The sequence below is a fragment of the Pseudophryne corroboree genome, chromosome 2 (genome assembly GCF_028390025.1).
Source record: "Pseudophryne corroboree isolate aPseCor3 chromosome 2, aPseCor3.hap2, whole genome shotgun sequence".
Lineage (NCBI taxonomy): Eukaryota > Metazoa > Chordata > Amphibia > Anura > Myobatrachidae > Pseudophryne > Pseudophryne corroboree.
In genome coordinates this window covers 553904078-553929286 of record NC_086445.1, presented here as the reverse complement: position 1 = coordinate 553929286, position 25209 = coordinate 553904078, and the positions used below count along the sequence as shown (strand labels likewise).

The 25209-nt window shown below is 44.4% G+C and overlaps 1 long non-coding RNA gene across 3 annotated transcripts in view; it reads left to right on the top strand.

Moving 5' to 3' along the window:
• Positions 1–15400, top strand: part of LOC135035420 (uncharacterized) — a 62490-nt gene extending 47090 nt beyond the window's left edge. For 2 of the 3 annotated variants that reach the window (XR_010230463.1, XR_010230469.1), the window contains one exon: positions 12554–12906. This is a non-coding gene — a long non-coding RNA (uncharacterized LOC135035420). Of the gene's footprint in view, positions 1–12553; positions 12907–12928 lie in introns of those variants that run through there. The other variant, XR_010230475.1, reaches the window with a different exon arrangement.
• Positions 15401–25209: the final 9809 nt, after the last annotated feature.

Below are 25209 nucleotides of genomic sequence, written 5' to 3'. Positions count from 1 at the left end.
ATTCACAGTATATGCCCCCCACAAGTTCCAGATACACATTATATGCCCCCACAGTGCCAGATATACATTATTTGCCCCCAACAGTGCCAGGTACACATTATATGCCCCCATAAGTGCCAGATACACATTACATGCCCCCAGTAGTGCCAGATACACATTATATGCCCTACAAGTGCCAGAAACACATTAAATGCTCCCACAAGTGCAAGATACACATTTTATGCCCCCAGCAGTGCCAGATACACATTGTATGCCCCCAGCAGTGCCAGGCATACATTATATGCCCCTAGAAGTGCCAGACATACATTATATGCCCCCAGCAGTGCAGGACACACATTATATGCCCCCACAATGCCAGACACACATTATATGCCCCCAGTGTCAGATGCACACATGCCCCAGTGACAAATGCAGATATGCCCCCAGTGCCAGATACACACATGCCCCCAGTGCCAGATGCACACATGCCCCAGTGCCAGATGCACACATGCCCCCAGTGCCAGATGCACACATGCCCCCAGTTTCAGTTACACACATGCCCCAGTGCCAGATGAACACCTGCCCCAGTGCCCAGATGCACAAATGCCCCCAGCCCCAGCAGTTCTACTCACCGCCGCTGCCACCGCCGCCTCTGCCTTCCCACTGTGGCCACCTCTGCTGTCCCGCTGTGGCCACCTCTGCTGTCCCGCTGTGGCTGCCTGGTCTCCAGGCTCAGTCAATTCAGGGCTGGTGCCGGTTTGTGAGCCAATCAAAGCTCGTGGTCCAGCAGCCAATCAGGAGCTGCATCCAGCCCGTGAGCTGATTGGCTCATGATCCAGCGCAATATTTAAGTTGTATGACGGGCCAGCTGATGGCCGCCCTTAGGAGTTCAGCGCCCTGCGCGGCCGCTCCTAGGAAACATACCTTGAGCCGGCCCTGGTTTGTAGTGTATGTGACCAAGGAGGTTAGTCCACATGTTAATTCCAAACCAGGGTAGGTTTTATTGAAGATAACAGGTGAGGATACAGATGATAGAAGATAAACAGCAGTTAATGTGATAAGGTATAAATCTCTTCTGGGCTAAGTACTATACACCTGTACAGTAATGTGATGCTCCAAAACCATAGTGACAGACTGGGACATATGTAGACCCTTTTATAAAGCCAAATAAACAACATGCACCTGCTGACTTATCAGTCTGAACTTTAAATCTGGTTACTCAGCCGTGATGTTATTGTGGATGATGGCCCTCATTCCGAGTTGTTCGCTCGGTATTTTTCATCGCATCGCAATGAAAATCCGCTTAGTACGCATGCGCAATGTTCGCACTGCGACTGCGCCAAGTAACTTTGCTATGTAGAAAGTAATTTTACTCACGGCTTTTTCATCGCTCCGGCGATCGTAATGTGATTGACAGGAAATGGGTGTTACTGGGCGGAAACACGGCGTTTCAGGGGCGTGTGGCTGAAAACGCTACCGTTTCCGGAAAAAACGCAGGAGTGGCCGGAGAAACGGTGGGAGTGCCTGGGCGAACGCTGGGTGTGTTTGTGACGTCAACCAGGAACGACAAGCACTGAACTGATCGCACAGGCAGAGTAAGTCTGAAGCTACTCTGAAACTGCTAAGTAGTTAGTAATCGCAATATTGCGAATACATCGGTCGCAATTTTAAGAAGCTAAGATTCACTCCCAGTAGGCGGCGGCTTAGCGTGTGTAACTCTGCTAAATTCGCCTTGCGACCGATCAACTCGGAATGAGGGCCGATGAGTCATGCACAATAATACTCAGTTAAGAGACAGCTTATATACCACATCACATTGATGAATGGCACTGTGTTATTATGCAATGTGTAAAGTTTGGTGCCTATTTTTTGGAAGGTTTGTACTGATGTTAGATAAAAACATAGGTACAGTATCGGACAGGGATTTATATAGTAACTTATCACTTCCCTTTATGCTTCAATGCATTTGTATCTGATTTCTGTCTCCTTGTGTAAGTGTGTTGTAAAGATCCAATTTCCACATTTAATTTTAAACATAAGGAAATATGTGAATGAGATGTCTTTTCTCCACATACTTGAGAATACTGAAGAAAATCTGAAAGACCTAATAGAAAAGGCTAATAGATTTCACATTACCAACAAATCTTTGCACATTGTAGGGTAAAGTTTTTTGATATATGAAGCGTATTCACCCGTGCATATAAACTTAAACAGGTGTGTTTTATTATTGCTAAGACAGGTTTAATGCAGCAGCTGGTGCACACAGCTTGGTATATTCATTTTAAAATATCAATTCTCCCTCAGATGCTAACTAGGTACGCCAAGATAGGAAGGCTAGTACAGCTTTCCAAATATATATTAAAAAACATAGGCCCTCATTCCGAGTTGTTCGCTCGTTCTTTTTCATCGCATCGCAGTGAAAATCCGCTTAGTACGCATGCGCAAAGTTCGCACTGCGACTGCGCCAAGTAACTTTACTATGAAGAAAGTATTTTTACTCACGGCTTTTTCTTCGCTCCGGCGATCGTAATGTGATTGACAGGAAATGGGTGTTACTGGGCGGAAACACGGCGTTTCAGGGGCGTGTGGCTGAAAACGCTACCGTTTCCGGAAAAAACGCAGGAGTGGCCGGAGAAACGGTGGGAGTGCCTGGGCGAACGCTGGGTGTGTTTGTGACGTCAACCAGGAACGACAAGCACTGAACTGATCGCACAGGCAGAGTAAGTCTGGAGCTACTCAGAAACTGCTAAGTAGTTAGTAATCGCAATATTGCGAATACATCGGTCGCAATTTTAAGAAGCTAAGATTCACTCCCAGTAGGCGGCGGCTTAGCGTGTGTAACTCTGCTAAATTCGCCTTGCGACCGATCAACTCGGAATGAGGGCCATAGAACAGAGGTACAAAATCACTCCTTGCAACCAATTTGCAGTTTGAAATTAGCCCCCTGGCTACAGTGTTTACCATTAATAATAAAAAAAACCATATTAAAATAAAGCAGATTTTCTGTTCTTATTTCATGCTAAAAAGTATAAGGTGCATTCATTTTACATTTCATATCTTCTGTGTTTATGGTAGTACAACAAGAATAATAGGTGTATTTATAAGCCTTGAAAGACCTTATCTCCAGTGAAAATGTCTGTTTACAACAGTGGTGGGGCTATTTGTTATTTCTTGAACACTATTGCTGGCACTACTTGCCTTGTATCACCAGCTGTATTTATTTTCCCTCCCCCATGCTCCATGGACCTTTCCTGATGCAAATGAGTTGAATGGTGAGCTGAAATGGGCATCCAATCAGAAGTCATCTTTCATTAGCAATGGAGGAATCTCCACAGAGCTGTCATTCACTTGGTTAGGGTTTTATTTTATCCCCTTGAACTACATTATATCAAAAAAGAAGATCAAGGTGAGTGGAAGTGTCTCAGCTGAGCTGCAGGATTTCTGGCACTTCTCTCCCTCCCTGCACATCCATCTCTGCTCCTTTCAGCCTGGTGCCCTCTCCCCCACTCCTGCTGCTGTGCGCTGGCCGGTTGGTGAGGTCCGCGGAATCGGGGAGCACTCCTGGAGGCTCCTGCAGATTGCGGCCTACCTTCTGCCCTGAAGTAGGGGACTAAATTTTCAAGCCTACCCGGGCCGGACTTCCGGGACCCGGGAAAACGGGACGTGGCTCCGCCAGACGGCTCCTACCTCTCCCTGCAGGCTCCTGGGGGGTCTCTGTGGGCTCCCAGAGGCCGAGGACCCGTGGGCCCTTGTGCTTTTACTCCTGTGTGCCTGGGATCCACCTCTGTCTCCAGCTGGGAAGGAGACATTCACAGCCAGCGCCCATTTTGGATTCTTCAGTCTGTGCATCTCTGCAGCTCTGTCTCTCCCTGAGCTAAACCAGGACCAGTGATATCTGCCTGGGGCTCTCCTCCAGCTTTTTCTACTACATCTTCCTTGGGGTGTATATTCCATTATGTGGTAGTGCTGCCGATTCCTGCTGGAATCCCCTGTACTGGATCTGTGAGTACCCCCTTGCTGGGATTGTTGTGCCTCTCTCATATTTGTCGTTTCTCCCCAACCCTGCAAAGATCTCTCTACATGTAATAATGTTTGAATAGGGATGTGATGTGCTCTGTCCTCTCTACGCCTCCACCCGGGGTCCTCATGCATACATAGTATCTTCTGTTGGGAACCAGCATACTACTCTGCCTCCAGGGCCTGTGATGCATTGGCCTTCCAGTTTCACTCGTCTGCTCCTTCTACTGCAGCCCTCTAACGATGCCCCCTAAAAAAATTAAGGACGCACTCCCGCCCCCGGTGGCTTTCTCTAATCAAAAAGGGGCTCGTATCTCCTCGTCTCCTGCCAGGAGCTCCATCCCATCGAGCCAACCTGACCGTCCTAAGGAGAGTTCTGGCCATTCCTTATCAGTCCCTGGGGTGGACTCTAATTCTACGGATCCTCTCACTGTCAAGACTCTGTGTCAAGTCCTTGCGGCTTTTAAATCTGAGCTCACTCAAGACCTCTCTCTGGCTATCCGTGAAGTTAAAGTGGAGCTAACTGCTTTAGGTGATCGCACAGACCACCTTGAACGTAAAATGTGGGAACTGGTGTCCTCTCATAATGACCTTGTTTCGGCCCATGACCGACAACAAGCTGAGATGGAGACGTATAAAGACAAACTGGAGGATATAGAGGACAGGTCGCGGAGAAATAATATTAAAATCCGAGGTATCCCAGACTCTGTGGCCAATTCGGAACTTCTGGACTATGCTATGTCCCTCTTCCGCAAACTGCTACCTGGGGCGGACGACAGAAACCTTCTTATCGATCGCATTCACCGGCTTCCGAAACCACGGTCGGTTTCCGCCTCCTACACTCGGGATACCCTCCTCCGTGTTCACTTCCTCACGACCAAGGAACGGATAATGCAAGCTGCCAGATCTGCGTCTGATTCGGATACGCTTGGAGGCATACAAATATTTCCTGACTTCTCGGCACTGACCATCTCTAAACGTAGAGCTCTGGCTCCTATCACGGAGGCACTACGTTCTCATGACATTAGATACAGATGGGGCTTCCCAGTGAAATTGGTGATTTCCCATGAGAATTCCTCCTACGTAGTTGCCACTCTGGACGCTGGGGTTAAGCTGCTTAATGACTGGGATGTTTCGGTCAAAGTGCCCTCTACATTGAAACCTCGCCTGCCACTTACTCGTGAGTGGTCTGCGACCTGACTGAGTATTCAATGTTCCAATTAATGTAGTTCCTGGTTGATCTTCATGTTTGGTTGGGGACTCCGTCCCCCTTATAATGCATACCGGATACGTGAGTTTATCTGTTATATATGTGTATGCTTTTGGTTCCTTCATTTGCTGTTTATATTACTATGTGTACCGGCATTTTCCTCTGATTCTATCTCTTTTATCTTTCTTTTTCTTTTTACTGTACACATCAGGGTATCTCACTAGTCACTTACATTATTTGCTGATGTGCTTGTTGGTACCCTTATTGGTACTTGTAGTTTGGCTATACGGTATTGCTCCAGGTATAAATGTGCCTTTTGTACCCCGGGTGGTGATACTACCGCCACCTCCCCATACTTATTCTACTGCATACCTTTCCCCTGCAGTAGCAATGCGGTCCCGATATAATGGGCCCTTTTGGTTTTTCCTGCCTGTCCTTTCCTCTTTTTTCCCTAGTTTGTCCCCCCCCACACCCCCAATTTGGGATGTCAGCTGTTTTTGCTTTTTCTATATTTTAAATGGTACAATTATATTCATTGAATGTTAAAGGGTTGAACTCCCCCAATAAACGCAGGCTAGCCTTGACCACTTTTCATAAACACAGAGCTGACATAGTTGCCTTGCAGGAAACGCATTTTTTGTCAGCAGGTCCCCCGGCTCTGAGAGACCGGAGATACCCAGTTGGCTTTTTTGCAAATGGCCCCTTCAAGCGCAATGGAGTGGCTGTTCTTTTTCGGAGCTCTGTTTCGTTTGAACTGCTGTCCCAGATAGCTGAAAAGAATGGACGTTTCCCCATTCTAGTTGGAAAATTGGAGGATAAGATGGTTACGATTGTATCTTTCTATGATCCCAATTCTAACCAAGTCCCCTTCCTTAGAAAAGTTTGCTCGACTATTGCGAGGGTTCGTCAGGGTGCCCTGCTTATGTTGGGCGACTATAATTTAGTGCTTGATCCTAAATTAGATAGATCTCCTCGGTCTTCTTCCCAGATGTCTGCGGCTCTGGCTGGCCCGTCACTAGCCTTCCGTAATTTGCTGGCAGAATATGACCTGTATGACTTGTGGAGAGTTCAGAACCCAACTTCGAGAGATTATACGTATTTCTCTCCAGTGCACAATTCCTACTCTCGCATAGATCTTATTCTTTGCGATAAGTGGACTTTGCAGCACTCAGCACAGGTGGATGTTCTGCCTATTTCCTGGTCCGATCATGCTCCTCTCCTATGGTCTTGGAATATTTGCCACCAATTCACCCCCCCTCGGCCGTGGCGCCTATCTGCCCACCTGCTGTCGGACCCTATATCTATAAAAGCGATTGATGATTGCATCTCCCTCTATATGGAAACTAATTCCCCCACAGATACTTCTGTCCCGACTTTCTGGTGTGCCCTTAAGGCAGTTGTGTGAGGCACTGCGATCCAAGCCGGTGCTAGACTCAAACGACAAGCTATCCAACAACAACAAGACTTGGAATCTAAACTTAAGGAGGTTGAAGATAGGAATAAGCTCCACCCCTCTAGGGCCCTACGTAGGGAATTAAAGGATATCCGAGGCCAACTCCAGAAACTCCTTATGAGACGGACTCAGTTTGCTTTAAATAGGTTGAGACAGAAATTTTACCTGACTGGTAATAGACCGGGGAAAATGCTGTCTCGCAAGGTCCGTGCTCTCCAGGCTCATAATAGGATTAGACATCTGATTTCTCCTCAGGGTGGTAAAGTGTCCAATCCATATGACATAGCGAATCAATTTGCTAGATATTATACCAAGCTGTACAACCTTTCTTCTGATCCCCTTACTTTTCAACCCACTCCGGATTCTATACAATCCTTCCTAGTCGACGTCAAACTCCCCTCCCTTTCTGCGGAACAGCTTGAGACACTAAATGCCCCGTGGACCCCCTCCGAGGTGATTCAAGTAATGAAATCACTCCCGCATAATAAAGCCCCCGGTCCAGATGGCTTCATAAATGAATTTTATGTTTCTCTCTGTGATCAACTATCGCCCACCCTGACCTTCTTGTATAATTCAATCTCCTCTCTTGGTGCTTTCCCTACAGAAATGCTGGAGGCTCAGATTATCACTATACCCAAGCCAGGTAAAAACCCAGCGCATTGTCAAAATTATAGGCCCATTGCACTATTGAACGGTGATATTAAAATTTTTGCCAAGCTTGTCGCTTTCCGTTTAAATGTCTTTCTGCCATCTCTCATTGCCTACGACCAAGTTGGGTTTGTGCCTGGTAGACAGGCATCTGACAATACCCGTAGGGTTTTTGACTTGATTGATATCGTTCCCTCTAACACTGGCCTTCTCCTGCTCTCTTTAGATGCGGAGAAGGCGTTTGATAGACTGAACTGGCAATATATATCCTCGGTTCTAGACAAGTTTGGTTTTAGTGGCCATATTCTTTCTTCGGTTTTATCTCTATATAGCTCCCCCTCTGCACGGGTGTTTAGTAACGGTTTCCTCTCTGATACTTTTCCTATTACGAATGGAACCCGACAGGGTTGCCCTCTATCACCCTTAATATTTACGTTGGGCATAGAACCCCTTGCTGAGAAGATTAGGATGTCTGGGGGCTTCCCGGGGGTGACTATTGGCACTACTACTCACAAGTTGTGCCTCTTTGCGGACGACGTCCTTCTGTTTGTCACGGACCCGCTAACCTCCCTCCCTTGTTTGCATGCTATCTTGGGACAGTATAGTGAAGCTTCCTTTTATAAAATTAATACAACAAAGACAGATGCTCTCCCCATTAATATCCCAGCTCCCATAGTGTCCACCCTTCAATCACACTATCCATATAACTGGCGTTCGGCTTAAATTCAGTATTTGGGGATCCAAATTCCACCTTCTACGGCCTCTGTTTTTGATGTTAACTTACCTCCACTCATTAATAGTTTTTTATACCTGACTAATCCTGGCTATCTTATGATATTTCGTGGTTTGGCCGCCTAGCAGCCTTCAAAATGACTCTCTTACCTAAACTCATGTACTTATACCGAAACATACCTTTTCTTTTCCCTAAAACGTACCTTGATAGATGTCGTGCTATAATGCTACGCTATGTCTGGAAGGCACGGCCACCCTGATTGGCTCGGTCCAAAATGATTCTCCCTCGTAGAAAGGGAGGGCTAGATATGCCCGACCTGGTCCTTTACCAGGAGGCATGTGTGCTGGCCCAGTTTAAATACTGGTTGAGTGGGGCGCCTGTAGTGGATGGGTATCTCTTGAACGTACTGGGAGTTTGGACCTTCCCTTAGAAGACCTTTTTAAGATACACCCAAACTCTAGACCCGCTTATTGTCCCTCCTCCCCGCCACTAGAACATCTTTACAAATCTGGGATAAATTGGTGACTCGCCTGCCTGGACATCAATTTCCATATTCTACTATCTCACTACGAGCCATAGCTAAATTAATACCTAATTTAAATCTCTCTACCTGGTTTGTTTGTGGTTTGACTGTCTTGGGGGACCTTATGGATGGTAATGTTATGCTATCGTTTTCTCAACTCCAGTCTCGATATAATCTCCCCAGTGGAGAATTATTGCATTATTTCCAAATTCACCACTGGTACAAAGGTTTGCCTAGACAGGTGGCTCCCCCGAACCCGTTATCCCAGGATGTCTTAACACGTGTATCTCTGTGTGACTCTAGAGGGGACATCTTGTTTTGGTACAGGACGCTTATCAGCTTGCTTGCTTACTACTACTAAGTCTAATGCGCAGCTGAAATGGGAACAAGACTTGGATCTTCCTCTATCTGAAGCCCAATGGGAACAAATTTTTATTTCTTCTTACAGAATGTCCAAGTGCATGAATCACACAGAGATGCATATCAAACTCCATTATAGACTATATTTAACACCGGATAGGCTACACTCATTCTGGCAATCTTGTTCCAAATATTGCTGGCGTAACTGTGGGGAAATAGGCCATATTTTCCATATTTTCTGGTCCTGTCCTTCCCTTCGACATTTCTGGAGTGAGATATTTGCTTTGATTAATTCGGTCTTACACCTGTCCCTCACCCCCTCTCCGGCCATGGCCCTGCTCCACATTTTTCCTGCTGAGATACCACCTCATCAGAGATATCTGGTGGGGCATATTTGTATAGCTGCCAGGGCTGCATTGGCCCAAAGTTGGAAACAAGCTTCTACTCCTCCTCCTCTATCACTAGTCACCAACAAAATTCAATTCCATTTTACTATGGAAACTGAGTTCATGCCTTACTCTTCTGCGGCCTCCTCCCCAATGGTGAAATGGAGAGCATGGCATGACTACGTCACTGCTGGAGGGGGTGTTTCGCCTTCCCCCTAACTGACTCGGCTTATACTTCCGCTCTGTGCACCGGCTGTGCCTTACTAGCCCTGTGTCTATTATTGATTATCTGTTTATTGATATGTTTTCATGTTTGACCCGTGTTTATCTTTATCTGTATCTTTTTCCAAGATGACTTTGTATTTTTCCTATTGTATCTATATTGGATTGTTATATTTAACTTCTGACAATTTTGATATTTGCATGTTTACATCCCGTTCCCTTGGTTCTTTGTACCCCCCCACCCCCTTCCTTCTTTCTTTCTGTACCCCTTCCCCTTGCAAAAAGAAAACTTGTTTTCAATAAAAACTATTGATGAAAAAAAAAAAAAGAAGATCAAGCTAGGTAAGTGTAAACCACTAAACAATGCTACACAATGGTAAGCATAACACCTACTACATTGCACAAAATGTGTGAAGCATTATCTATTACTAAATTTACTGCACAAAAACATATTAGAGCAAATATATTATCAAACAATTATAAAGGGACAATTTTATTAGTAATTATGAAGGAGACATCAGATATGAGTAGTTATTAGGAAGAAGATCAACAGAAAACACTTAATTTAAGTGGCACACAGTTACCTGATATCCACCAACCAGAGGTACAATGATGGGGTCAATGCTACCTACCAGGGAATCCTTATGGGGTTATTTAGTCTCCTCTAAAATGGTGGTGCGTTTCACTAAAGCAGCAGCACTAAATGGGTTAACTATTTAGGGGCTTTAAACCCACTGCACATCATTAGCTTTTTAACCCTCCAATACGTTTGGCATTATATTTGTGGTTTGAAGGCCAACACTCACAGCAAAAATCCATTTTCATTACATTTGCTCCAGAGAGTTACTACTTCTATGTGCAACAAGGTCTAAAGGTGCAAGTTCAGCAGTGTATACCATAATTTCTCTCCTGCTGATTTTCTATCAAAAGTGGTTAGCATTGCTGTATCCCAGTCCTATGTGAGTAAGGCAGGAAATGACTGATGACTAACAAATTCTCTGTAAAGCACTGCATAATATATAGATATATAAATAACTGTTAATAAATAAGGCTTGTTTGCCACCTAGCAAACTATTTTCCGACTCTCCACCTGCCATAGCACCAGGGACTGCTACAGGATACTTGTCTACTCTCCTGGAATCCTCAAGAGAATCCCATATTTTAGAGAAGCTCTTCCAAGGGAGTATACTGGCCTCCTAGATCTCACCATTTCCTCAGTCAAGTATGCATTTCTGAGGCTTGATGACTTAGTTATGTTGAATTGTGTTATTGCTGCCCCACCAATGAAGCACAATGACACAAATCTAGGCTGTGATGTCATGGTTTGTGATGTCTCTCCTCCCCACACCACACACCTGGACGTCCCCCCAGGATCTCCTGGAGACGACATATTAAAATAGGTAAATAATAAATATGTGCTACGTGCAGCTGTTTTTTACAGTGCTCAGGCACATCTGCTATTCCTCAGCATATCCTGTTGTAACTGATCTATGCATTACTAGTCTTAAATCTGCATCTGTTGCCGCTAACTCTGCACTTTTCTTGTTGTTCTGATTATGCTATACCATTTATCTTGCATTTCACAAAAGATTCTCTTTTTTGAAGAGGAACTTGCTCAGACCTCCTAGCATTCTCCATATATTCTCCATCTGTATTTACTACCCCTTGGACGCTGATACGAGTCCGGAACAAAAACAAACACAGATCCTGACAATTTGGATTCATAGGGCCTGATTCAGAGTAAGCCTTCATTTTGCGGTCTGAAATGTAGAAATAACAGGAGAAAACCACTCCAATTGGCTAGTTTTGCAATTAACTACATTGTATCAATAATATTTATTGATACAATGATACAATTAAATGGATTAATACAACATTATAAGCCCATGTGGTGTCTACAGTACAGTATATGGGAATAGCCAATCGGAACTCTTTTCTCATGCTCCAGCCAGACCGTTAGAGTAAAGCTGCTCTGATTAGCTCATCAGGGAAAAACCCCTTTTCGTTCACAACCTTTGTAACTGCGGTATGGCACAACTGTAAACAGGTTCTTCCATTTCTCTAGTAAATTAAATAGATTTACAAATGTAAACCAATAACAGCAAGATAACTGCATGAGATACTATAGCACCTTCAAATGAGAACTATTTCTCAATGAAACCCTTGGCTCTAAATGATTGGGCATCCCTGGCAAAGAGCATAAAACAGCTGAATTTGGTAGCTTAGTTTGGGTACTTTAAATATGCTCTTCTAGCCCACATAAGAAAACCATTTTTTCTTTTTTAATATAGGTAAAGGAACTATGGAATATTTAAATAAAATTGGAATTCAAAACATGATGACAGATACACACGTGACACCTCAGAAACACAGGTTCTAGCATAGTATAGTGCTATAAGAAACACAACATCCTTCATGTGTTTCAAACTGTATCATTCATGTACAATTCAAAACAGCCAGCAATCCTGGATGGTACAATAGATTAGCAAGGCAATTCAATAAAAAGCAGGTGCTGGTTTATTTTAGACAAGTGGATTGGAAAACTCCAAGCCCTGCAGCACCATTGACATGCCAGATTATCTCAAGTTATTACAACTGTATTTCTGTGATCACAGCAGGATGTAGTAAGGATCTTGGTGGTGGCGATCTTGGCGGTGGGGATCCCGGCAGTCAGAAAACCGAATACGGACGCTGGGATCCCCGACCACCAGAATGCTGGCAGCGCTGCCACAGCTATTCCCACTCCTGGGTGTCCACAACACCCATGGAGTGGGAATAAAACCTGTGGTGAGCGCAGCGAGCCACCGAATCCACAAGGGTCTTTGTTGCGCTCGCCCCCCTTGCCAGCATTCTGGCAGTCGGGATCCCGGCGTTGGTATTCTGACCACCAGGATCCCGACCGCCAGGATCACGTACCCAATCCGATCACGGCATGTACTTTCTTCCCGTGTAATCCCCTTTTGTGAGGTTAATAAAACTCCTATGTGTGTTGTTTTTATATACTTGACATTGTTATTTGCAGGGAGAAAATAGGACTGGGCTGCAGTGAGAAAATGGTGGTGAAAAGGACTTCAAAGAGTTAGTAGAAGCCCTCAATCTTGGACAGAGAGCAGGAGAGTGGAGGATTGTGAGCAGGGTGAGCAAGAGAGCCGAGTGGACAGGAAAAAAGGGGTTAAAAAATGGACAAAAATGAGGAGTTGAAGAAGATTGGGACTGGTGTGGAGAGCAGATCTGCATACAGTGACTCCTGGGCAGTGGTTGCTAAATACTACAGAATTGACCCTTTGAGATTACCTCCTCTTGTGCTTGTACCTTTCTTCTCGTGTAATCCCCTTTTGTGAGGTTAATAAAACTCCTAAGTGTGTTGTTTTTATATACTTGACATTGTTATTTGCAGGGAGAAAATAGGACTGGGCTGCAGTGAGAAAATGGTGGTGAAAAGGACTTCAAAGAGTTAGTAGAAGCCCTCAATCTTGGACAGAGAGCAGGAGAGTGGAGGATTGTGAGCAGGGTGAGCAAGAGAGCCGAGTGGACAGGAAAAAAGGGGTTAAAAAATGGACAAAAAGGAGGAGTTGAAGAAGATTGGGACTGGTGTGGAGAGCAGATCTGCATACAGTGACTCCTGGGCAGTGGTTGCTAAATACTACAGAATTGACCCTTTGAGATTACCTCCTCTTGTGCTGGGCCCAATAGAGTGGATAGCCCTATGTGCAGTACTTGGTCTGGGAGATCACAGTACTCTGTAAAGCTGGCCCCAGACATAGTGAGGAGGGGCCGAGGAGGATGCAACAGTCAGCCCCATAGGTGGTGCTAGGTGCGGGAGGGGCAAGCCAGGACATTTACGACTATTCAGTAACAGTTGCAGTTTTGATAATTTAGCAAAACTGCAACTGCTGACGATCGCATGCTGGGGGCCACCCAGCACAGGGCAAGGCCACCCATCATGCTAATGGGCACCAGAGATGTGGTCACAATTCAACTGCGATCACATTGCTGAATAAGGGAAACCCCCTTGCGAAGGCAGTCGGGCTGCCCCCATTTTCCCTGTTGCAGCAGATGAGTGTGATGTTACGTCTTCATCCTCGAAAATGGCCTGGACCCACCCCCCGTTTCTGATGCCACGCACCTGTGATGCTGCGTCACTGCCCCGCAAATGCCTCTGGCTGTCAATCAGGCAGAGGCATTTGCATCAATGCGATTTCATTGCCCTGACCGTGCACATGCGGAGCAGGCCCTGCGCGTGCGCACTGAGCAGGAAATCGGCAGTATGTGATAACATCTCTGATGTGATTCATACTGAATAAGGCCCTTAATCCCCAGACTGCAGCACTGAATGAAAGTCTGCAGCCTGTACAGAGGATTGTTTGAAGGTGACACCCTGGGACAGAGTTACAGACATTTCTGACAGGACAGGCAGCCCCGTAGAGAAGAAAAAGGTTTAGGTCTGTGAGTGCTCGTCCGGAACCTTAGTTGTGTGCCAAGTTGCTGCAGTACCCAAAGATCTGTTCTGAGGTGACACAGTAACACACTGCAATCAGAGGAGAGACCCTATGATGCAGTTCTCTATCCTGTCATATACAAAAATGTCTGCCTATGCAATTTCCTCAAGTCATCTCAAACATGCTAGCTTCTCTCTTCTTCAGGAGCATCCAGATTGGAGGTGGTAGCATTAACCAATCAGCAATTATTAGGGCAACTGTACTACAGTAACCCTTTGTTGCCCAGAGCATCGTTGACTTGTTAAATATAGAGAACCATCTTTTATTGAAATAGCTGCTTGACAATATACTTATCATTAAAACTAAGGATAGGGTGGCTGTTTAAATGATAGTGTACAGTACTGACATCAATATACAGCTGGATAAATTATCCCTATTTGAGAATAGAGCTATCACTGATTGTTGTTGACACAAAATTAAGCAACAGTATGGGTCCAATTCATAATAGGATAACCATCTGAATCCCTTACTACAGACCACGAATAATCAGCTTCTAAATTTGAAACCCAGGTTTCTAATAATAATAAAAAAAAAAAAGGTGCAGTCCCGAGACTATGGCCATATATAACAAACTGAAGTCAGGACTATTAGATGAAGTGCTATGTTTAAGATTAAATTGTATGTGTGCTGTATGTGTGGGTTGGTTGGGGGTCTTTTAAGTATTTATTAGGATTGTTCACCAAGAAGTGTCAGAGAGTAAGATTACCTAGATACTATGACGTAGATGTATTATCCTGCACGCTCCATTCGTTATTTGTGTGGACCCGCTTTACCTCCAGATCACTGTGAAGTGGGTCCACATACCGGAACATAATGATGGTGGCACATAGCGCCCCCCGCATTTGCCAGTAATTAATGCTATCTTACATGGGGTAGAAGCGGTATCAGTCCACGCTATGTGCGCTGATAGCGCTTCTCCCCCATATCGCCTTGTCTTACATCTAACCCCTATATTACTATTTAAGAAGGTTCTAAAGCTGCCTACGCATCAGAACGATGTGTACCCAGCCGATATGCCGGCTAACGAGCCATTTTGTATCCATGGTACACATCAGAATGATGGAATGAAGTCTGGAATGATCACTGTTCCGTCCTTCATTAATATGCATTAGGTCACATGCAATATCTTCCAGCGGCCTGGTATCCTGCTGGGTATTTAGAGATATAATTTAATTGTGCCATAGGCTGGAAAGTTTTATCACCAAGTTTTATCTAGGAATTTATTGTGTAAAAAAATAATTACTAAGGTAGTATTAAAGAGTTCATTTCATGTATTTTAATATTTTAATACCATGAGAACAAAAGTGAAGTGTTCCTGTCAAATAAATTGTACAGAGTTTTAAAATTGTATAGTTATTGAGTCCCTTCCTGCTGTAGTACTAATTGGAGAGCGAAGCCGAAGGTGATAGTTACATAAGGTAAAACTATAAACGAAGAAAGGTTACATAGTTATAAAATTATTTCTGTACCCACTGTAGAAGATAATCAGATATTCACCTTGGAAACATTTCCAAGTCCACTTCAAGGATTCGAAATATATTAGACTTGAGTGCAGGCACTATATTGAAAACTTTTCAGTATAAAGAGTAATGATTAACTCTCTGTTAGGAGGCATATAAGGGGGAGGGCAAACGCAGGGGTAAGTGGCTCAAATCATGACAACAATAGCAATAGTATATAATACGATTACTAGAACTGCTGCTACAACATGCACTTTAAGGGGCAGAGCAGAGCTGTTGCACATGCCCAGTGGTAGCAGCTTCTACCAAGTTTGCTGTGTGTGGGGATCTGGGTCCTCCATCAGTGCACTGGACCAGAGAGTAGCTGCCAGGATGAAAAGACAGGAGACTTATCGAGAGCTTACCAGGAGAATGTGCGCTTAGAAAGTACAGTTGGTTCTACTATGTTTGTGTATTTATTTATTATGTGATGTTTAACCTTTTTCTGACCACTTATCTTATTTATATGATTTGATACAGCCTATACTATAGCGTCTAGACCATCTATAGTGTTTAATATTAATACCGTATTTAATACAGTATCCAGTGTAAAAAAGACCATTGTTGGGGGCGTGGTTTGGCTGGCAAGGGGAGCAGCTGTGTCTCTCATCAGCTCCTGCAGCTGTACACTGCTAGTGCCTCCTGAGCACCCACCGATTCTTCCCACCTGCACCTGCTGCTGTTTGGCAGCCTCATAGTCACCTCCTTGTGTTGGGGCCTACGTCCAGGGATAAGCCGCTGCCTCAATTAGCGGCCCTCTCCCACAGCACTCCTGACCACATCAACGGCAGCAGACTGAGGTGCTCCCCCCTCCCAGACCAGCACTGTCTCCCGCGAGTACCCACTTGCCCACAGCCTCCCTCCTCTACCTTCCTGGCAGCCTGTAGCACCTGCACTCTGGAGCTCCGGTCCGGCCTGTACTCCCATCTGCCATCTTGGAGAGGCTGCAGTGACTCAGGCGCTGTACCTCATGGACTCTGACTGCGGGTTGCGCACTCCTTCTCCCGGCCACAGCTCAGCCGAGAATGGGGAGCTTGTACCCTGCGCCAGAGGTGAGGCTTCTGTTTCCTTCACAGGATCAGAGATTTGTGTGGCCCTGCATTACAGCAGAAGGTAGCAGGCAGCACTACAGTGCTGTAGCACCCTCTATCTACTGTCCCCCGGATACCTAACTTCCTACCCCACCTGCTCCTGGCTCTGTAGGACCCAGCACCTTCAGGCTTCCTCTGCTAGTTCTTTGTGAGGGGCCAGCTCAGGGTAGAAGCTAACACCTATATACTGTATGAGGTGCTGGAACAGGCTCTTTCTCACCACTAACCACCACGTGTGAGGTTCATGTTATTACCAGGAGAGACTTAACCCTTAAAGTTCCTCAGTCATCAGAGGCAACTATCACACAGCATTACTCTCAGCCTTTCCCATACACAGAGCCCTGTTTCCACAGTTCCTCTCATTTATTCCCTCCGTACCCTCAGTAAAATACTATCCAGATTTGGTTTTCCCTTTGCCACAGTAAACACTGGTGTTCCACCTCCCTTATTGGATATGTGAAACTTGATATGTTTTAATTACTGCAAGGACGTTATTGACTTTCCTTTATCCATTTATTCACATAATCTGATGTATTCCTCTTTTCTACCCTTACCTGCATTCAGTATGCCTAAACCACGTAAATCTGCCTCCCAGGCAAATCTTACTACATTTATCTCTAAACTGCATTCCGCCTTCACAAACAAGGCTTGGCAGCTCTTTCAGCTAACCTCTCCAAATCTGAGGAAGATACAGGGGCGTCAGGCATTATTACTCTGAAAGACAGCATTGCTTCTATCCTAACCGAGATGAAGTCCCTCAAAAACGGATTTCATTCGGAAATACAAAAGGCATTCTCAGGACTTCAAAAAGAGATTACAGATCCGGGATCTCACTCTCATGAGGTTGAACAAATATTGGATGAAGTTATCCAGTACCAACAAGATATGGAACAGTCCGTTTCAGATATGCAGGCTGACATTTACCTCCTCCAAGATCAACAAGAAGACTTGGAAAACAGATCAAGGAGGAATAATTTACGTATTAAAAACTGCCTGAATCTGTGAAACCAACACAACTTGAGGATTTCTTCACACGTTTCTTCAAACAATTGCTTCCTGATTCACCACTTGAATTGCTCACCTTAGACAGGGTTCACCGAGCCCTGCGCTCAAAGCCTCCTGTTTCTGCTCCTCATGATATGGTATTGAAATGTCACTACTTAAAAACGAAGGAGCAGATCCTGGCTCTCTCACGAGACATAGTTAAATGCTCTTTTGACTCTTTTCAGTTGGCAATTTTTCAAGTTCTCAGAGATAACAATGTCAGATAAAGATAGGATTTCCCATTCTCTCTGATCGTCACCTGGGAGGGTCGACAATTGGTGGCCAGATCTCAAGAGGAGGCACTCTACCTGCTGTCAAAAATTGCTCTACCCCGTCCGGTGGATCCAACTACCTCAAGTTCTTCAAAAGCCAAGAAAGTCCTGGCGTCTCTCCCTCTTCCACAAAAAGCTTCCGGCCGCATGTGGTCTACAGTCCTGATGAACTCTTCATCCCCTCATGCTCCTCCATAACCTATTTCTTTTCAGTGGTAGCTATTTACCATTGCCTCTAATTTATGTCTTTTTTAAAAGCGTTCATAAAAGTTAAATGTGGTTTACTGTTATTGGTTATAAAGCGCAGTGTTGGGTATGTCTTATACTCCCTCTCCTTAATGTGACAGGATTATTGTTTTTGTTATATTTGTCAAGTAACCCCTTTGAGTATGGCCCCGGTTGGTCCAGCTAAGCCATGTCAAGGTCAGTCCCTTGCCCCCATGGGGTCATTAGGACCTTTACTGAGCAGTTGTGGGTTTTTCTCACTTCCTGCCCTACAATGGGTGCTCAAATTTGTAGACTCCTGCCATTAGGGCTTGGAGTCCATGTTTATTTTGTTTTTCTTCTTTTCCCTATTTCTCTTTTTCCTACTATTTTTCCCTCTTTATTCCTCTATTTCTTTTCTTTTATTCTACCTCTCTTCCTGTCTCCTGTCCTCTTCACAAGGGTCCACTGATATAAGGACTAAGAACTTTTTCAATAATCTTCTTATTTTGTTTTCCCACCCTCCAAATGCCTGTAAAGTTGATTACATATAATTTTAAAGGTCTTAATAGTCCGCAGAAGTGAACTAAGCTTTATATGTTCCTTCAACAGGTGAAGGGGGATATAGTGTTTCTCCAGGAAACTAACTTCAAGGGAACCTCTCATCCTAGTCTCTCATCTAAAAAAATTCCCCATGGTTATCCACGCCTGTGACTCCTCTCACAAAAAAAGAGGTGTAGCGATCCTGGTATCCTCACATTTAAGTTTAGAGGTGGAGTCCACTGTAAGGGATAAGCGGGGCAGATTCCTTATAGTTACCGGCTCATACAACCGGGCCCCTGTGATCTTAGTCAACATATATGCTCCCAGTATTACCAGACCTCTTTTTTTTTTACTTTGCTGGATACTAAAATTACTCAACATCGTAAAGGAGCTGTGATTATGGCTGGAGACTTTAACACCATTCTTCATCCCAAATTTGATCGATCCCACCCCCTCCCCACCTCTTTGGCCCTCTCTGGCAACCGCAACACCAAAGGCCTTCACTCATTACTGAAAAGCCATTTACTATTTGACTCTTGGCGCATTTATGACCCCCTAGCTAAAGTCTATACTTTCTTTTCACATGTTCACCAGGTTTACATATGAATAGACATGATTTTCTTGGATCAAGTCCTTTCCTCTAAACTTATAGACGTTATTATTCATCCTATCACTTGATTCGACCATGCACCGGTGTCCCTGCTTCTGTCTGGTATCGATTCCCTCTCCAACCCCCACTCCCCATAGTGGTGTCTAAACAAATCTGTGTTACAATCTAAGGAAACATGTACTCTTATCTCCCAGTTGTTGGAGGAGTACTTCTCTATTAACATGTCTCCTGAGGTGAGTGACTCAACATTGTGAGAGGCCCATAAAGCGGTAATACGTGGCCATCTGATCCAACTCACTTCCAGACTATGGAAAAACCATACTCAGGCTAGCAATACACTGACTGAGCAGGTTCACCGCCTTGAGGCAACCCAAAATCCTCACTGTCACTAGAAGATCTTGATAGGCTTATCAAGGCTAGGGGGAACTTAACGTTCTATTATCACATAAAATGGAGTATAGTCTCAGACGTCTTAACCAATCATAATACAAGAAGGGCGACAAGGCGGATAAACTTTTGGGGCGGAAATTGAGGGCCAAATTATCCTCCAAAAATATTCTATTGGACAAAAATAATCAGGGGGTCTTGATCCATGAACCCGATAGGACCACAAAGGAATTTGAATCCATCAATCACTCACTCTGTAATGCAGGCTCTTCCCCTGTCTCCCTTTCCCGGCTTAGTGATATTGACTCCTTCCTTTCCAAATGCCATCTCCCTAAACTTAACCACTCTATGGTCACTAAATTGGGTACAGATATCACCATAGAGGAATTAGAAAATGTACTGAAAACACAAAAACCTGGTAAGGCTCCTGGCCCTGATGGCCTCTCTCTTGGGTATTACAAGAAATGTCATCGTATTTTGGTGGTCATTCCGAGTTGTTCGCTCGCTAGCCGTTTTTAGCAGTCGTGCAAACGCTATGCCACCTCCCACTGGGAGTGTATTTTAGCTTAGCAGAAGTGCGAACGAAAGGACCGCAGGGTGGCGGCAAACTTTTTTTGTGCAGTTTTAGAGTAGCTCAATACCTACTCAGAGCTTGCGATCACTTCAGACTTTTTAGTTCCTGTTTTGACATCACAAACACGACCTGCATTCTCCCAGCCACGCCTGCATTTTTCCAGGCACGCCTGCATTTTTTCAATCACTCCCTGAAAACGGTCAGTTGACACCCAGAAACGCCCTCTTCCTGTCAATCACTCTGCGGCCAGCAGTGCAACTGAAAAGCTTTGCAATACCTTGTGTGAAACGACATCGTTCGTTGTAATAGTACGACGCGCGTGCGCATTGCGCCGCATACACATGCGCAGAAGTGCCTTTTTTTGCCTCATCGCTGCAGAGCGACCGAAAGCAGCTAGCAATCAACTCGGAATGACCCCCTTTGTTCCCCCACCTATGTAGATTATTTAATAGTTTTCTTAAGGGTGTCCCTCCTTCTTTCCAAACCCTGGAAGCACGTATTATCTTGATCCCCAAGGAGGGCAAGGACCCCAACATTTGTTCAAGCTTCAGACCAATTTCCCTTCTGAATAATGATATCAAACTTTTCTCTAAGTTGTTGGCTGTGAAGCTGAACAGTGTTCTCCCCAGTCTAATCCACGACGATCAGGTGAGCTTCATCCCAGGCCGACAAGCGAGAGACAACACAAGGCGTACCATTACTTTGGTTCATACCTTAGACAAAGGTAAACTGCCTTCCATCCTGCTCTCCTTAGATGCCGAGAAGGCATTTGGCAGAATTCTCTGGCCTTTTATGTTTGCTGCTTTATGCCGTTTCAGCCTGGAAGCCTACTAACTGGAATTCAGGTGCTGTATTCTAATACCTTGGCCAGGGTGCAAGTGAATGGTAGAGACTTCAACTATTTTACTATACAGAATGGAACCAGACAGGGTTGCCTTTTATCCCCTTTAATTTTCGCTCTGACCATTGAGCCTTTAGCTCAATCGATCCATTTGGACCCGTACATTAAAGGGATACAGGTTGCGGACAATGTCCTCCCAGCTCTTTCCTCTCCCCACACCACTATTCCTAATCTTTTCCGCATCCTTTCTTCATACTCATCCCTTTCTGGTTATAAAATGAACTACACTAAGTTGGAGACTTTGCCGTTGCACTTATCACCTACAGCCAAATCTGTACAAGCTTGTAACTTTAACTTCACATGGCGCCAAAAGACAATCCGGTACCTGGGTGTTTACATCACAGACTCATATAAACCCCAATATAAGGAACATTTTCCCAACTTATTTTCCTCAATAGTTTCAGACTTTAGGATTTGGCGAAAGCAAATAATTTCTTAGTTTGGTAGAATGGCTGCGGTCAAAATGAACGTATTACCAAGAATTCTATACCTTATGCAAACCATTCCGGTTCATATTCCAATAGAGGACCTACATGGCTTGCAGAAAGAAATATGAAAATTTATTTGGATGGATAAACATCCTAGACTAAAAACCTTGAATGTTAGCCAGAAGCCTGCTCAGAGGAGGCAGAGGTTTACCTGACCTGCAGAAGTACTATTTGGCTACCCATTTGAGCCATGCCCTCATCTGGTTTGCTTTCTCCATCAGTCCTGTTGGGTACACATAGAGCTGGCTGAATCTGATCTCTCCTCACTTATCCCCAACCTATTACCCTCTGTCTCATCTAGGGATTGCCACATCTCTAACCCGGTTACAGCCCTCACTTATTCCATTTGGCTCTGTGCACGCCACTGCATACCAATTTGGCCTTACCACCTTCCCGTCGCCTCTAACACCTCTTTGGGACAACCCCTTCTTCCCCCCTGGGTCCATTTCAGCACTCTCACACTCCTGGTACCAGATTCCTATTCATCCTAGATTTATCATGGATCTTATTGAGGGTAATATCTGGTCCTCACTTGAAACCATCTCTCAGAAATGTCATATTGCTCGCCCTAGACTCTTTGAATATTTTCAGCTAAGATGCTTCCTAGGTTCACTGCCTAAAGCTGCCTTTTTTTTTAAAGTTGACTCCATCTGAGAGGATTTGCTATCACACTCCTCTCCGCAGGGGGCATTTTTTCTATCTTATATTCTATGCTATGTATAGCAGGCTCTGACCCCATTCTTCCTCATGAAAGTCACTGGGAAAGAGACCTCGGCCCTCCACCAGACAAGGAAGCATGGCAGACCATTAGAAATAATGTAGCGCACTCCTCCATTTCTACTCTTATCAAAGAAAACTCGTACAAAATGTATACAATATGGTACCTAGTCCCCTCCAGGCTCAATAAAATCTATCCAACTTCCTCACCATTCTGCTGGCACGACTGTGGTTTAACGGGAGATTTTTGGTATATATGGTGGAACTGTCCAGAGATCCGACCTTATTGGACTGGAATTGAGTCTCTTTTAAGCAAGATATTCCACTTTCTAATAGCCCTAAACCCATGGTCAGTGTTGTTGGGGTATCCAATAGAGGGTCTTATCCTACCCTCAAATGAACTAGCTCTTCATATTCTTCATGCTGCTAGGGGCGCCCTGGCCTCTAGCTGGAAACAACCTTCTCGCCCTCCCTTGCAAATGCTACTATCTAAGATATGGTTTATTATTTCTATGGAAAGAATTACTAATGCCTTACATGATACCACTGATAAATTTGATAAGATTTGGTACCTGTGGTTTGCCCACTTTGCCAACCCACCTCCTGGGTCATGAGGAGTTTAGTATGGACACACCAAGACTTATTTCTGTAATAGCAGTCTTTTCTACAGGCTCAACTTTGTTTCAGGTTTGTTTTGGCTCGGTGGTCCTCTTCTTTCTCTCCCTTTCTCTTTCTCTTCCTTTTCCTTTTTCTTCTCTTCTATTTCCTCTTCTTACTTTTCATTTTTGTTCCCACTTCCTTCCTTTAATCTCTCCTCTTCTTCCTTCTTGTGCCATATGGCTCTATTTTGGATGTATTTATTATATGCTACAATGGCATTACTTCTTTTGTTGTTCAAGTTGTATGTTTTATATTGCTATTGGACTTCTATGTACTATATTACATATTCTGTATGGTCTCGTATGAAGCTTTGCAATAAAATCTACTTTAAAAAAAAAGACAATTGTTTATATTAATGTCCAGGGTCGTTACTAGGTTCTTCTACCGCTCCCCCACTTGCTCAAATGTTCCGCAGAGGAGAAGACTGTGGATTGCAATTGGAAATTCCCCTCTAGAAATTTTGCATTTGCCACTGGAGGGGGTGTTTACATCTGCATTGGAGCAGAACCTTTGCGTCACAATTAATCAACTGGAACAAACCTATAACCAAGGGCGTAGCTACCATAGGTGCAGGGAGTGCAGCTGCTATGGGGCCCAGAGCTGAGAGGGGCCCACATTCCCTGTCACAGTTACATGTGCTATGTACATTTTTCACCAATGGGTGGTACATAGGGACCATGTCAAACTTTAGCCGTGGAGCCTACAATATATGTAGGTATGCCCCTGAACCTGCTCATTGTAATGTTACATAATACAAACTGGAGCACTTTAATGTGGCACAATATAAAGTGGAGGCACTATAATGTGGCATAATATGAACTGGGGACACTGTATGTCATAATGTGAATTGGGGTTGCTGTGTTGCATAATGCACTGTATACCATCAGCCCTACAATGTGACATAACAAAAACTATGGCACAACTATAGTTCATAAAATAACTAGGTCACTATATTATGCAGCATAACATTTAAGAACTCCTTTGGAGAGGTGTCTCTCTAGACAGAGACCCCTTTAAAATGTTGCTATGGGGTCCACAAAGTAATGGCTACGCCTCTGCCTATAACACTTTCCTTTGTGTGTTCATGAACTTGCTCATGTGTAAATAACTTGGTTCGGAGTACCATCTGTTGTCCTTACACTTACATTTCCCCTGCGCATTTTCTAGATTACCAACCTGAACAAAGCAGCAATCCTAGAAGCCTACATTGGGATACAGATGTAGCCATGCTCATCTAGTCTGCAGCTTGCCGTACTCGCGGCAAGCCAGGCGCGATAAGTGTGCTTGCAATTAAGACATGCGCGTGCATCTGAGTACACGTGCACATAGGAATACATGGGCAGTTTACTAAGGTGCAGCTCGGCGTTCTAACGTACACCTTGGAATGGTTCATTTGCCCATTCAGTCATGCTGCAGGCTAGATGAGTGTGGCTACATCTATATAATGCATGACTTTGGAAATACAGCTACCAAGGTAATAGGATATAGAAATACCAGTGCTACTGTAGGTCTTGTATGGGACTTGAACATATTAACACTTATTCAACCCCCAAGATTTTACAAAAAGAATGGACACTATTTAGGGTCACAACCATTTGGTTTTGGCAGGAACAAAACTACACAAAGGCACCAGGAATAATATAAATGCAACATAGGTTCCTCTGACAATTATTACGCTTCTAAAGAACGATTTTGGATTCTATCTGCTGTCCTTTCTTTTTAACCCCTGCTTTGATCTCAATTGCAGACAGCTATTTGTATAATACAGGACCCCAATTATTCTTTTTTTGCTAATTGTATAAAGGGATCTCACGACTGGATTCCCTGGCTGTAAACCTGACAGGTAATAAACACAAAGGCTTGAAAGACTAGGCATGTTTACATTGGAAAAGCGGAGACTAAGAGGGGATATGATCAACATCTACAAATATATAAGGGGACAATACACAGAGCTTGCGCGGGACCTGTTTTTGGTTAGATCAACACAGAGGACTCGTGGACACTTGCTCAGGTTAGAGGAGAGGAGATTCCGCACAATACGGCGTAAAGGCTTTTTCACGGTAAGGACAATACGTGTTTGGAATTCCCTGCCCGAGGGAGTTGTAATGGCGGAATCTGTAAACACCTTTAAGAATGGGTTAGATAAATTCCTATTGGAAAAGGATATCCAGGGGTATGGTGCATAGTCA